Below are 13161 nucleotides of genomic sequence, written 5' to 3' on the forward strand. Positions count from 1 at the left end.
TAATATATACTCGTATTATAGCTTCTTCTACAGGTAAAATCACTAAAATGTTTTCCCCAACGCTGGCTGATGCAGCCGTCGTCATCACCAAAGTACTTTCGAAACGACCCAAATTTTTACCGGACACGGAGCTATGAGAAGTTACCTATATAGGTTTAAATTAAGGAATGATGACTATTGTCCATGCGATGATATTTCTTCACAGAGTATCGAACATCTGTTATTTCAGTGTCCATTTTTCAGTGTACAACGCCATAATCTTGAAGAATGCAGGAAAGATGGAATATCCTCAACAGATATTCACATTGTCGTTAAAAGTAGTCATTACGCGCCATTGTTCTTGGACTTGGCAACAATGGTGATTGGACTCATAAAGGTAATAAACCAAAATCAGTGATCGAACATCCCATTTACAAGATAAACGATAACGTTTTTTTCCGAGTACCTTAGCCTTGTACATGATACGTATTAAATATATATGTATATATATATATATATATATTATGATGTGCAACTGTGTGACCAATATTCAAAAGTAGATTTATTATTTATTACATTTTTAGTAATATTATAGGTTGTGTATGATTATTTATTTTATATTATGTATAATTTTTATGTGATAACATTTAAAATAACAATATTATGTAGAAGCCTCTAATTGGACTTTATGAAATGTATTTATAATATAATTGTATTTTATAAATATAAAAATGTCTGTTGGCTTTCCAATAAAATAAAATAAAAATAAAATAAATGTGCCCATGATTAAAATGTTAAAAAAGTTGTGGCACGAAAACGTACTCATAGTTACTAGGTACTGTTTAAATACCAGGTCTGCATTTAACGAGCATGCATATTAGAGCATAATTCGAACACGTTTTAAAACTACCGAAATGCAAAAAGTTTACACTCCGCGGAACTGATTCCGTTGAGTGCCTGGCTAATATTGACGAAAACAACGGCTCACTAAAACAATGCTAACCATTTATTACAAAACAAAGTGCAACTCACGCCCTTGGATGCTTATTAATTTTTTTTTTTTTTTTTTTTTTTTTTGTTTATTTTTCCATACTGTTACATATTATGCATGTATTAAATTACATATTTTACATATTAAACATATTAAATTACATATTAAATTACATATTAAACATTAGAAGAGAAAAAGAGAAAAAATACATATTCTAAAAATAAACATAGCCTTAAATTTGGAAAAAATGCCCACAAAGACTTAAACGTCTGAGCGTGGGCCATTCCTTTTTTATTGTTTTTGGTGAATTTTTTGGTATACAAACACAAATATGACAATGCCATTAAAAATCATACAGAAATAACAGGAAAATGACATAAACAATGTAATTAAGACATCAAAGTTTAGAATATGCTGTTGTACGACTCTTTCACAATAGGTGTATATCTGTATTTTCCATGCTGATCCAAGTCCTCAAAGCCGCTATAAACTTTGGAAGGGATTCTATATTTTGTATTTCCTTGGGTAGGAGATTAAAAGATCTTGGACCAACATGGAAAGAGTGTCTCTGTGCGAACCTAGTTCTGCATCCTGGAACCGACAGTACACTTTCTGATCTGCTACTAGTCCTATTTAAATTATTGCCAAACAATTCCCTATTTTTGTGTACATATTTTAAGCATTGTAATAAATATAACTTTTTAAATTAAGGAGTCCGCTCTCTATGTACAATTCGTTACTAGGAAATAGTCTATGCTTTTTGTACATTATCTTAACTATACTCTTCTGTGCGATTTCTACAGGGCGACTATGTGCGTCCAAAACTCCACCCCATCCAATTATGCCGTATGTAACAGAAGACTGAATTAGAGCGTAATACAGCATTAAGGTATAATGCACAGTATGAAATTTGACAGCCGGTTTAGGGCAAACAATCGACTTTTTCGAAAACTTCAAGCTCTGGTTGAGGGCCAAAAGAAGTATTGAATTTTTTAAAATTATATTTCTTACATTCCGAGTAATCCAAAAGGCAACTTCAGGGATTTACAGGGCTTATGACCTTTCATTGTCTGGTTCTAAATTTGATAATCTTAATAACTCCCTAGGGGGTGGATTCTAGTATTCTGTTTACAAAAACTTGGACAAACTCAAAATATTTAAATGTTTTACTTGAATTTTAAGTTAATTAAATACTGCATACTTTTATTTTTTGTGTTTACTTGTTTATTTGTGATAATTTCCTGTTTTTTTCATTTGTAATTGAAACGCGCCGATAAACTATTATTTATTATTAGTTTGGCTTTTGTCTGGTCTGGTTGGACGAGCATTTGAACGAACTCAAAATATTGAAATGTTTGACTAAAATTATATGCAATTTTGCATAGTTTTTTTTTGCTTTTACTTGTAGTGTTTTTTATGAGATTATTAGAAACGCGCCTATAAACTTTTATTTTTTATTATTTAGGCGCGATCTAGATATTGTTGACTTTAAAAAAAAATAAAAATAGTTAGGATACCTTTAAAAAAACGCGTTTACAAAACGGCGTTATACAGGTAAACGTTGTCTTACGCCAGAGTTCCGTTCCGAGAGACACCGGCGTAAAAAAAAATCGGTGTAAAATAAACTCAAATATAATAGAAGATATATAAGGTTAGGTTCCGTGTCAAAATTATAAGAACAATCTAACATGTTTATTAAAAACATATCCTATGTATGTATATTCAAAATAAATTATAAATGTATTAAATAAATACAATTTAAAATCGTTTAAAACATAAATAATAATCTCTTGAACTAAATAATGACTTTTTTATAATAAATACTAACTCACCAGTTCGTCGGTACTAAATTTAATTATTACACTTTTTTTAAAAAAGCATCTAATTTCATTTGCTTTGATTGTTGTTTCGTTTCTTGCAGAATCATAGCATAAACTACAAATATTTCAATATTCTTTTAATTTTTATAATAATAAAATTAAAATTAAAATAACACCTTTTTATTTTTCTTAAAAACGAAACGAAAACTAACTCGCAAATAATTACACACACACAATAGGCTGCTCGCGTATACGGTAATAGAATAAAACAACGTGTAAAAGTGTGTCTGCTATTAGAATCGCGGCGCCTACTGTCGTCTGGAGTCAGCCGAATCGGAAATCCCACGCCGACACGAACCGGCGTAATTATAAATCGGCGTAAATCGAACCGGCGCAAAACGACGTTTACCGGTATTTGCTATCCATTATAAAAATACGATAATTGGTATCTCATTAAATTTTGCATGTTCTATTATCTGCTGCAAATTCTATTGTAATTTCAAGATGCTAACGCTTATTATTCCCTCACTATCACTATACGAAGCCTTTGTTTTGGTTGCCTCGCGCCTTGCGCGTGCCAATGCCAGCAATGCCACATGCCTCGCTGTGAACCTTATTCTATGACATTCGACAATCTTATCTTCTATGACATTTGACACCTCTCCCAAAGTGGAACAGACGTACGACATTCTGCTGTTGCGATTCACCGAAATGACGAAGTACGCGCGAATTATTTCTAACGCGGCACAAAGGTCGCTTGACATATTTATTTATTCGTGTTACTATTGTGTTTTTCGTGTCCCGGCTGGGGTGTCCATTCGAGACTTGAGACATTCGAGATACTAGTATAAACATTTTGACACCAGTACGATTCTAAACGCTCTCTAGGGGGTAGAGAACGTAATCACGTTGCTAGCACGTAATCAGCATAATTATTTTAAAATATAACAATAACAATATCATGTTATATTCTTCAGACTTCGGAATACATGCATAAGGTATATTTTTGGTCTTAGGAAATATGACCACATTTCTGATTATCGTCGGCAACTGAAAAACTCAAAATTAGACAGCGGAGAGAATATCACTCTCTCTTACTTCTGTTCACTGTACTTATAGGCCTAACGCTCCTACACGTTTACTTACATTTTTACGTTTTGGGTATCCAAATTATGTTTCCAATAATCATGTGTTCATTGTACTATACGACATTTCTTAGGCATCCAGATGTTTACTAACTGAGATGGATATGTTCTCATCATCACTATGGCAGCATCATCTGCATGGCATGTGATGTTAACGACCTTTTCTCCCTTAGTAGATAGATTCACTACTTTTTTTATTCTTAAAAGCGTTTTTTTATTTATTTATTTATTATATATATACGGCCTAAGCCAATTACAACAGTTACATGAAGAAACATAAATGCAAGAAACAAAAAGAACATAAAACTATTTAGCAAAGACAAACAAGGGCAAAACAATAATAGTATACAATATATTAAAAAAAACGAGAGATCAAAAACTTTGAGCTAAACCATGCCAATCCAACTTCATCCCACACTGTTTAGTCGCGAAGAGATCTACGAAAAGCCGGAAGATCTATCCCAAAAAATTCCAAGTCGTGTGATGAATTGACTAATCTACACATTCTGGACATTGGGGCATAAAAACCAAAGTTGCTCTTAGAAGATTTTATAAATAGCAGATTTCGACTTCTGGTGACACGGTTGGGAACATGAAAAGAAATTGATTGCAACAGAGATGGGACATCACTTAAAGCATTAAGTATTTTGAATATGCATATAAGGTCCATCTCAGTTCTACGTCTCTCCAATGAAGACAGATTAAGAGATTGCTCTATTTCAAAATAAGAATAATTACCCCTTTGTAATCATAAAATTATATATATATATATATTTATTCTGCTTGTGTAAGAAAAGGTTTTAGGCGTATATATTGTTGTTGTATATTTAGTTATAAAGGTGATAAACTTGCTTTGTTGTTCTCAATATGTGTTATTTTCTAAATGTTAATATTATTTATGTCCCGAATTGAGTTGTTGTAATTCCTGGGAATGTAATTCAACGTATTATACTTGTAAAATACTTTGCGTTTTATGATTTATAAATAAAAAAATATAAATACTTCCGTGAAAAATTTCAACGCTTATCAGTTTATGGTTTACCTCTTCGTTCTAATTCTCAAAGCACCCTCTTAATATCCAATACCCATCCACAATTCCTCTTTCTCCACTAACTCATATAGTGTCCATGCGGCTCCACTGCGGAATCAACTCGCATCCACTATCAATCATGTTACTGCAGTATCTCCCTTTAAATTACGTCAGTAGCTCAATCACAAATAACTATCGACGTGCTAACAACCGACGTGATAACAATTACTCACCATGGTTGTTTATCGTATTCGCGATCACAATGCAACGTCCGCTAACACCTAATATTAAATGTCAAAATATTTACGTTTCGCGACGTATAATCCTACTGCGCAATCACATATTTGAATTTCACCGGTGTAAATATTGAAAATATGCCAAAACGGCTATTTTTATTTATTTATTTATTATGTCATTTATTGCATTTAGCCGGCGGTTGGCAAGCCAAATGTCAATAAAAGCAGTCGCCATAGTAATTGTAATTTAATTTTCCCTTTTTTGTATTAGATACTCCTTACTATTTTGCAAATGCAATATACTGTATTATTTTTTATAGTAAACGTCAATTTTTTACCAATGAACTGTATTTATTTACGAGGAAAACAAAAAACAAGCCGACACGAGCGTTGACTTAGAGATTACACACGCGTTGACTTATGACTGCGATAATTTAAGCATGTTCATTATTGTTCATCGAGATCGCTCAAATGCTTATCATGTTTTTAAGCACGACGATAGTTATTTGTGCTTGAGTTACTGAAGAATCATCTACTTTCTCGTCCTTAACCCCTTCCGTGCCCAAGGGGGGTATCTAGGGTCCCGCAGGTAGCATATTTGTTCAATACCTTTTTTGTTAATCATCATATTGATTTAAATTTTTGCTTAATCCTACCGCATAATGTTAAGAATGTATCAACAATATAAAGAAATATTTCGGCTGAATTCTTTCAATGATAATTCACATTTGTCTCCCTTTCACTGTTTTAGTAATCTTCGACACTTCGGTTGGTTTGCACGTGCGCCTCCACTCCCAACCCCCCACAGAACCACCCCGCTATCTGGTGGCATTACAAATCAGTGTTATTTAAAATGGTATAGCGAGAGGAGCGCGCTTCCATATAGAATGTTCTCGCAACAGTACTTTTTTTTAAATGTATGGATTTCGCAGAAAACTGGAATATTATGAACCAGTTTAATGAACACTACCTAATTAAGTAGTATTTATAGCATTTTAGCTGGGGTATTAGCGTTACTCCCCTCAGGCACTCACGGTTTTTTCACCTTCAGGCTCGGAAAGAATCTCTCCTCCTTTCCTCTTTATTCCTTTTTTCCATTGAGTGATATTATGAAAACTCCGAAACTTGAAACTTAAAACTCTCCGATTCCGCGTTTACATTTCTTAAGCTCGGGTTTCCTTGGACAGCGGTGCTCGTATTTTAACGGCCGTAGTGAACATTAATGCGGTTGACAGCCGTCGTAACGGTGACTAAAGAGTGGTTTCCTATAAAAATGGTGTTGATAACACCGTTAAAAAATAAAACCACTCTCTAGTCACCACTACGACGGCTGTCCACCGCATCACCGTTCACTACGGCCGTTAAGATACGGGCACCGCTGTCCTAGGAAACCCTAGCTTTAGCCAACACATTTACTTGTGATATTGACATTTTTAATACAACAATTATTCATTTTAAAACATTCTTAAATGCATTATTTAAAACTAATTATTATTATAGTTGTAATAAAACTTTCTTTTTCGTGCAATTATTTCTCTGTTTTTGATGTGTATTTATTATCTTATCTCTTTCTTAAATTAATTTATCAAATATTTTTGTGTACCATATATTATATTATTATCTTATATTTACTTACTGTAAACTAATTTTTATTTATGGTTTTTAACATTAATTTGTTAATACCATTTTTTTGTTTAAATTCTTTACAAGTTATTTACAATTTGCTTTTTAATTCTTTTTTCTAACATTTTTCTTATATCCTTTTTTTTTTCTTTTTTTTTAAATGCAAAGTTTCACTTTCTTTTTTGCATTGCAGCATCCTTTTTTGTTTCTACGTGTATAAAAAAAGTGTTGTTTATTTTGACTTGTTTGTATTTAATTAATTACTATGTTTTTACTTACCTGTATAATTTTTGTAAATGCCCCTTGGGCGGATTTTAAAATTAAATAAATAAAATAAAAATAAATGATTGATTTAAGGTAATTTATGATAATCCTTTCTCTTCCTTAATTCATCCTCCTTTCCTCTTACATCTTTATTCCCTTTTTCCATCGAGTAATAGTATTGATTTAAGGTATGTTATGTACAAATACAATTAATTATATTTTTGTATATCTAGCTTTTTTATTTTCTATTAAATATGTTTTGCAACTTGAATTATAAAAATAAAACTTTTATATTGTTGGTTGGTTGGAAGTAATTGTTATTTGGCAATAAGCCCGCCAATGTACAATTTACATTGTGTACAAAAATATAAATGGAAATGAATGTAGAATTTGACAATCTCACTGCTTCTCCTTACTAGTTGTTGATTTAAGAAGATTTTTCTGTTGTGTTATTTATATAATATGTTTCGACGGAATTCAATAGTTGATACACACTTGGAACACAAATTGACCATTATAACTTTAAATTATAAGTGTCCTTAATCGGCAGAAAAATGTTATGATATTGGTGTCATAGACATTTTCATACCGGATTTGAAAAGTAAAATTTGTATAACTTTGCTGAATTTTAATACAAAAAATATTTAATACTGCTACCCGAAGACTGGTGTCCGCAAATATAGCAATACACCCGTATTAGAGAGAGCACGAAGATTGAACACATTACAAGAAAGACAGAGACGCGTGGCGTAATCATCGGTGTGGTCATTATGTGAAGCAAAGTCTCGTCACTTTAAAATAATAAAATTCTTCAAATTAATCACTCTCTAGGGGTAGAGAAGCTCCAGAATACCACCCCTGGGTTTTTTTCGTACAGTTCAGTCACAGGGGTCAAGTAGGGTAAGTTGTATGTTAGTTTAATTATTTTATTTTGTTGTCTTTGAATCGTTGTTATGTAGCCCAATTTGCCTTTAACTGGAGCTTTGTACGTCATATTTTTTTTTATTTTTCGGTATGAGGTCTTTATCGTGTCGGGAAGTTTTTTTTTTGGTGTGAAAACGACGTTACACTCGTAATGACACTCAGAGATTGTCCAGTGCAAATTATAATATTATTCAATAATCGCAGTGGGCATGTAATTATCAAACACTTAGCCTTTAACCTCTATTTAATGAGATTATAAATATAATGTATAATGAGCTATCAAACCGAGAAGCTGCTAACTTAGAGATACTAAAAAACAAAGCAAATCGCGCAAAATAAAATCGTGAAATACAAAACTGAAACGTGAAATACCAAACATGTTTATATGGTAGAATTGGCTCTGCACTATATAGCTATTTTACTGGAATAAAATAAAATAAATAAAATAACTAAAATAACTGAAATAAATAAAATAAATAAAATAAATAAAATAAATAAAATAACTAAAATAAATAAAATAAATAAAATAAATAAAATAAATAAAATAAATAAAATAAATGAAATAAATAAAATAAATAAAATAAATAAAATAAATAAAATAAATAAAATAAATAAAATAAATAAAATAAATAAAATAAATAAAATAAATAAAATAAATAAATAAAATAAATAAATAAATTAAATAAAAATAAATAAATAAAAGAAATAAATAAAACTGCCTTGTTATAGGGTAGGTATATATTATTTTCTCGGCCTCGTGGTGTAATGGTGAGTGCGTTTGCCTTCCATGCAAGAGGTCTTGGGTTCGATTCCCGACATGTACATGCTTCCACTTTTCATTATGTTGTATTAATTTAATCATACAAATACATATGTATTGCAAAAAAATAATTATAACGTTTCCCAAACTCTATGAGGCCAAGAGCCCTGTATTTTTTGTACACCATTTTGAAAATGACTATTAATATGGTATTTGTAACAAAATAGATTAAAGTTTGCTGAGTGTAAAGTTTCCGCAAACCAAATTTAGTAAAATTTTCATTTACAATAAACGTTAAAATGGCATCTTTCAATAAAACAAGCTCCATCTATGAATAATTGGTCTCGAAAAAACGTCAATAGTCCCAGATACACTACTATAATTTAGCATATGCTATTTTTATTTTAAAATTTATTATTTTTCATTGGCAGTTCCTTTACAGGTTGAAATTATCTCATTGGGTCAGAAGTTACGATGTTTTGGCAATCGCACAACCACATATTGATTCCTAAACATTTCGTTCAATGTCCTGCCGTAGTTTATCCTTCAAAATTTCATAGTAATAATTCTCTAGAGAAGCCTTTGAGCTTCATTGCATAGAATAAAAGCGCCCCAAATTTTTGGTTTTTAGTTAAACAACAAATGTGTAATGGACGGTTTCGGTTAGCGCTCGCAATTCTCAACCCGGGAACCTATTGCTTGTTGTCTTGCTGTAATATGTAGCTGACTTCGTGGTCAATAATCATAGAATGGTTTTTCTACGTATGGGCGACTTGATTAGGTTATTACTCTAAGTTTAAGATATATGTATTAAAATCATCAATCAGAACATTTAATGCCACTTGTTCCAGTAACGATTATATATCAATTAAGCCATTTAGTAAAATAAACATAAATATGGAGTCGATGTTATTTCTACGTTTTTGTAGACTTGAGATTTAAAATGGCTTTAAAAGTTACCCATCACTGGCCTAGCAGACCGAAAGTCGCGTTGTTCGAGCCAGTGCAGTTCGAGGTAATAATATTTAGGGGCACGGGCACTGCCCTCGCTTATCAGCAGTGATTCGCTTACACTTTGACCGCTTCCATATTCACACTCCACGAAGCTATCTATCTATCCGCGAGCTGTCGTCCACACTCTACACCGGGTGCCGAGTGCTGGGTGCTGAGCCACGCACGAGTCATACAAAGCGGCCACACTTCTGGGACATAGTCAATAGTCACTGTCGGTTCCCCAGTTGCCGGTCAGCGGCGGTCCTTAGCGGGTCGCGTGTTCCTGCGACGAAGTTGCGAAACGATTACGAAAGCGAACCGCGAACCGCGAATTGTGAAACGTCGGCATTCGGTGACAGTGCGTTCTCATATTTCAAAAAAGTTGTTTCATTTAAGTAAAGCACAATAATCCGTGAATAATAAAACTGTTTAAAATAATAACAATAGGAATAATAATCATGATTTATTAACAAAAATAACAATTTCTTTATCTACTACATACACACATAGGTAAAAGATTTCTCTGGATCATGTCTAGTCTGCCTAACTAGGTACAGCCAGTTTTAAGGCAGACATTTTTATGCTAAATAAAGAATAACATTACTACCTACCAGTAAATTGAAATTTCTTTGCCCGAATTCAGAGTTTGTTGTGACCCCGCATGACCCAGCCTCTAGTATAATATCTTATTAAAGCTGTTTTTACAAAAAACTTGAAAAACCCTTTTTTAAAGGCTTTTACGTGGGGATTAGTGGTAACGATTTACGCGTAGATTAGTGGTAACGATTTGCTCATAATCGCGGATAGAAGGCCTCGTGGTGTTATGGTCAGCGCGTCTGCCTACCATGAAAGAGGTCTCGGGTTCGATTCCCGGCATGGTTGATATGAAAGCAATGTCTTTACTCAACCGTATCTCTTCGGATATTGACATCTTTCATATTAGTAAAACAAAGTTCAGAGAGGATAGCATTCTTTCTCTATAATTGCTGGGTATTTTTATTTTACCATTTTTGTGTATTTAAATTTTAGTATTATTTTTTTCGTTTTATGTATGCATCGAAATGTTTTGTAATGTACATAAACGTTTATAAAATAAATACATTGAAATTGAAATATTTATTTAAAAGGGTGTTTTCACACTAGAATATTTCATAGTCCCTGGACTGGTACCTGAAGCGTAAGAATGATCATCTTACCTTAATGTTACAACCCAAATTGTGTAAATAAAGCTATTTATTTAATATATATACAGAAGAAAAACAATTTAAATGTCGAACTCAACGTCAAATGTCACTTAGTACATAGTTTATCGAAATTCGTATTTTGAAAAAACGTTTGCTGAACTAACCCAACGTTCGGGCAGGACAACGTTTGTCGGGTCCGCTAGTTTATTATATAGTCTTTATTCAATAAAATACTCACGTTATTACCATATCAAAAGAAAAATAAAAAAAATATATAAAGTTTTAAAACATATTTGTCCCGATAAACTAATAAAAAATAGTTTGTGTTTATGAAGATTCAAATAAAAGAGTACAGACGTAATATTGTACACATAAAATAAGGAACATATATTTATTTTGTTTTTGATGCTCTGAAAATAAATAGTATTTATGATAATAAAAATACTTTATAGTTTTATTCCACTTTTATTTATAATTATTTTATAAATTTTTTACCAGTGACCGGGTTTCGTCGTGACCGACATCGTCAGAAATAGTATTTAGTCGAAAAATAACTCAACACAAACATATAAAATGGTTAAAAATATTAAAAAAATTATAATAAGATAGAAAATATACAATCAAATTAAAGAATAAACATGTTCATTTCGATTAACAAACTACAACAGGGATGGAGATTACCTTAAATAAGGGAATATGGAAGTCAAGGCATTTACAGGGCTTATGACCTGTCTTTGGCTGGTTTAAGTGGCCACTTTACACACTGTGTAACATTCACCATTTTGCCTATGTTTGAACATCCATATTTCTTAAATTCTTCCATTTGTTGATTTTGGTGAAGTTAAAGAGCTGAAACCTTTATTGTTGTGAAGAGATTCATCTGACTGAATTATTTAACATACTAGGCAACGCCTGAAAACAATTTTTCAATTATTAAACTTCTTCTTGGACCACGAACTTCTTGGACTACGAACATTTGGGCAAACTCAAATATTGTAATGTTCATTTCGGTTTTGAAACTTTAAAAAAATATAGTGTGTGCTCATGCAACCAAAACAAAAAAGAAAAAATCAAAATTTTAATTTATATCTACACAATTTTTAAATACTAAACGTACCTATTAAAATAACGATCTAAAATATGTAAATTAAATAAAAAAGAAAATTGTAATAGATTGAGTTTAAAAAAAAAATAAAGTTAAACATAATGTATTTTAATTTTCTAGTAGTTATTGTACAAAAGGGCCTCCGTGGTGTAGTGGTCAAGACGCTTGACTCACGCACGGAAGGTTCCGGGTTCGATTCCCGGCGAGAACACAAAAATTAAAATGTGATTTTTCTCAAGCCTGGGTGCTCTGTGATGTCATTCACCACTGTAATTAGGCCTCCTGGCCTGTTGTGGTGCAAAAAAAAAAATGTAAATTTAAACTGAAAACCATAAAAAATAAGACTGTTAAACTGATCACTTTATCTTTACATAACATATTATCGAACTACGCAGTATTTAGTTTAGCAATGCAGTGGCCTATGCACCACTCTGTGCAGACTGGGAAATGATGATGCTGATCAGAAATACCTAAGAAGACGATTGTTTTTATCCAATGTTTATTTATTTTCTTTTTATAACGGCGCAATTTTTAAAGAACTACGTTTTAAAATGAGGAAATCGTTTGATATTCTTACCCTTTTTATCAGACTTCTGCCGCTTTAAGATGGACTTAGTACTTATGACAGATTCTGGAACTGTACTAAAAAAAAATACATTTTTTAATTAAAATATTTTTTGCTCAATAAAATAAATGCTATATTCCGTTAATGATTAAAACGACATTAATTAATACACGAGTAATACTCAAATGCTGAAAATAATAATATTAAAACTAGATTTTCTATTTATCGTTGCTTACTAATAAAGATAATTTGAAATTATACTTTAAATTAGACTTTTGCACCAACTTTTAGGCGTTTTTTTTTTTTTTTTTACTTGTGTATCATTAGTAAAGGTTTTGAAGGAACAGTGACAAAAACTAAATAAATAATGCACATATTTTAGGATTATTTTAAAATTGTGGCGAAACTTTATTAATGTTAGTTTACAAAGTATGATTAGGTTCATATTTTATAACAAATGTTTTTATTTTTAACGTCAATTAATTGTTCAATAATTTCAATTGATTTCAGGGTACGTATTCTGATGCGAAGTTAAAATTTAT

At 31.6% G+C, this 13161-nt stretch overlaps 1 protein-coding gene across 3 annotated transcripts in view; it reads left to right on the forward strand.

Annotated features, from left to right (window-relative positions):
* The window catches only part of mino (glycerol-3-phosphate acyltransferase mino), a 138525-nt gene that overhangs the window by 24211 nt on the left and 101153 nt on the right, over window positions 1–13161 (forward strand). The window contains exon 1 of one of the 3 annotated variants that reach the window (XM_088239140.1): window positions 9903–10123. The exons of 1 other annotated variant lie outside the window; for it this stretch is intronic. The gene's annotated coding sequence lies outside the window, so the exon portion shown is untranslated. Of the gene's footprint in view, window positions 1–9902; window positions 10276–13161 lie in introns of those variants that run through there. One more of the 3 variants, XM_088239139.1, reaches the window with a different exon arrangement.

This window comes from Micrasema longulum, unplaced genomic scaffold, assembly GCF_059751315.1.
Source record: "Micrasema longulum isolate JH-2025_06_02 unplaced genomic scaffold, ASM5975131v1 h1tg002076l, whole genome shotgun sequence".
Classification (NCBI taxonomy): domain Eukaryota; kingdom Metazoa; phylum Arthropoda; class Insecta; order Trichoptera; family Brachycentridae; genus Micrasema; species Micrasema longulum.